This window comes from Pteropus vampyrus, unplaced genomic scaffold, assembly GCF_000151845.1.
Source record: "Pteropus vampyrus isolate Shadow unplaced genomic scaffold, Pvam_2.0 Scaffold185, whole genome shotgun sequence".
Classification (NCBI taxonomy): Eukaryota; Metazoa; Chordata; class Mammalia; order Chiroptera; family Pteropodidae; genus Pteropus; species Pteropus vampyrus.
Genome location: NW_011888966.1, coordinates 2,546,315 through 2,549,643, shown reverse-complemented (window position 1 = coordinate 2,549,643; position 3,329 = coordinate 2,546,315).

The window sequence follows — 3,329 nt, the reverse complement described above, 5'->3', positions numbered from 1 at the left end:
AGTGGCCCTGTTTGGACAGCCTTGTTGCCGAGTGACTATCCGGGCAAATCCTTTCCCTCTCTTGGCCTCAGCTTCCTCATCTGTTATATATACGGTGGACTGAATCAGTGGCTCCCAAACCTGGTTTTACCCTTTCTGGGAGGCTTATTTAAAAATTCAGAGTCCCGGGCCCTTCTGTGATGGGGGCTGGGGCCTAGAACGTCCATTTGTAACACCCCGCCTCCACTCCCCCACCAGAGGATTCCTACAGAGATTGAAGTTAGACAATGACTGGGCTACTAGGTTTTTCCCTGAGCAGGCCTCCCTGAGCCTTGGGCCTTGGGTAGGCCTGAGGCCTGGACTGTGAGGAAGGCCTGAGGTGCTGAGGAAGCCAGAGTGGCCAACAAACCCTGCTCTCAGGAGACCCTGGCCTCTCTCCCTGTGGCCCTCGACTACGCCAAGGTTTCAGGGTTTCCTCCTTCTGAACCAGCCTCCTTCTAGCCTGGGCAGAATGTCTGGAATGTGGCTGCTGCAGGAGACAAGGCTGGTCGGGCTGCCGGAGATGCCTCCGGAATTTAGGCAGTAGAAAGCAGCCTCCTGTCCCTGAGGGCCTCTGCCCTGCTGGCCTTGAAGTGACCCAGCAGGACCCAAGCACCAAGTGAAGGAGGGAGAGAGGGCTGTGGGGCCCTGAACAGGCCAGCAAATCTCACTAGGCCTCCATTTGTTCATATGTAGAATCATGTCCTACTTCTTCACGCATGTGACATTGTGGCACTTCCAAAGCAATTTCTCATCTATCCATCCTCTGTACCTACCACATTTCATTAGCACTATATGAATGGCTATGGGAAATTTATAGATGAATTAGACACAAAACTGATCCAGAAAACTACCTTTTTTTTTTTTTTTTTTTTTTTGCCACAGGTACAGTGCTTAGTGTTTTATTGATTCATCACCTTATTTAATCCTGACAATCCCCACAAGATAAGAACTGCTACCACCTCCATTCGGCGGATGAGGAAACCGCTTCCCAGAGGGCCTAAGTAACTTGTCCAAGGCCACACAGCTGCAAGATGGGTGTGAGTCCAGCTGTCTAACCTCAAGTCCAACCCTCACCCTATGCTTGACACTCTCAACAAGTACAGCCAGGGGCATGAGGACCACATAGTGATATCCTGCCCCGACCTCACTGTGAGACTGGAATGGAGCAATCTGTGCTCCAAGGGGCATGGAATCCCTAGTGATTCACGTGAAGAACAGAGGTGGGGAGGTGGGGGGCGGGGCGAAATTAGAGATGCTCCTGAGCAGGCAGCCTTGTGAGGAGCCAGATAGGTGTGGATGGTATGGCAACAGGTAGAGACTCCACATCTGCCTATGGAGGGTGCCAGGCTGAGGCTGGGGAGCAATAGGCCAGCTTGGCTGATCTGCGAACCAGCTAGATCATTTGAGGGCCCAGTACAAAACGACAGTGTGGGAACCTTATTCAAAAGTTATTGAGATTTACAAGACAGGGACAGTAGAGAATTGAATCAAGTGAAAGGCCTTTCTAGATGCACATGGCATGCCCATGGTTCTAAATCCTGTGATTTGTTTGGAGCATAACGTTAGGGTGGAGGCTAAGAGAACAGGTTTTGGAGCTAGATAAACTTAGTCCAAATCCTGGCTCTACTGTTTCATGGTAGGATGACCTTGGACAGGTCACGTAAACCTCTCTGACTCTCAGTTCCTTCCTCTGCAAAATGAGAATGAAAATAACAGCACCCCATCAGGAGGATCTATTTGAGGATTAAATAAGATGATGGTTATCCTAGTACTTAAATTATAACAAATATTAGTTATTATTACTGTAATTGTTATTGTTCTTACTATACAATAGAGAGAAATGGGGATGATGCTGCAAATGTAGTTCATGGACCAGAGCCACATCAGAGCCCCAAGTCTAGGGGCAGGTAGGGGTGGGGATAACATCAGAAGTTCTGTTTCAAATCCTCAGAGTGGCTCCCTACCTCCCAGGCTTCCTGTTGGGGTGATCTAACCAAAGCCATTGAACCAGCCGACCTGGCTCATGCAGCTCTCAGCACCAGAGCCCCACCCACCAGCACCAGCTTGGGGCAGGCCGACTTCGGGCTGGAGTGGCGGCAGATGAGCTCATGCTCACTGGCTTGGCCAACAAGGCCGGACATTTCTCCTGGCAGGAGCCTGTCAGAATTGCCAGCTGGGGGTCAGGATGAGCTGGAAGGCCTGGTGGTGCCCAGATGCCCATGGCCAGCGGGTCTGCTGAGTGTTTGATTACATTCCCGGGCACCCCAGGCAACACCAGGGCCTGCCGTTCCCACTCCTGCTGGGTCCCGTCTGTCAGCTGCAGAACTGACATCCCAAGCTCGGCCCCCTACCGTCCACCTGCCTTCTACCTTCTGTTTCGCCCTCTCGGCTACAGGCTTGCAGCCCTCACGGAGCCAGGTGGCTGCAGCCCCCGATGACTTCATCCTCCTTAAAGGCATCATGTCCCTTTGCCAGCCAGGCTTTGAGAGTCTCTCCTGTCCATAGGTCCACAGACCAGACTCCAGGGTCTCTGCTCTGTACCTGTCTCCCAGCCTCACTCCCATCCTGCTGTGTGACCCTCCCCAGGGAGAACACAGTACAACAGAGGGACCCCAGCCCTGGACATGACAGTTTGCTTTTCATGTTCAAGAAACACACTGTCTCGGTATAACCAGTCCATCAGCCAACTGTTACCAGTGAGCCAAATTTTCTCTTGAGATGGGTCTTCCAAGGTGAACCACACTCACTCAGCACCTCCTCTGAGTCTGCAACACATGTGGGTCATGCAGTAAGACAGCAAGTCCCTCCACTAGGGTGACTGACCTGTCCCCTTTCACTGGGACCACTCCGATTATAGCACTGAAATTCCCACATCCTGGGAAACCCATCGGTCCGGGGCCAACCAGGACGTTGGTCAGCCATTCCTGCACGTGTGTCTGTGATGTGCTGTATCCGATTTGTGTCTACAATTTTCACCAAATAATCCTGAGCCTTTAGCCTGCCCCAGAAACAAAGGGGTTCAGTCTGTTAAAAATGAAAATAATACTATCCGTGCTTCTAGACTCTATGGGCACCCTGAAATTTGCCATCTGGGTCGAGTTTTCATCACTGCTCAGGCCCCTCATTTATACTTTCTACCCCATGAAGAATGTAGAAAAACCTGTGACAGAGGGAGAAACAGCTCAGCCAGTCCACAGGGGAGAGTACAGCTTTCCTCAGGCAAGCAGGGGGAGTAGACAGCTACCATTTGCTAGGTCTTTCTTTAGAAACCTACAGCATCCTTGTGAACAATATCAGAACTTTAGAAC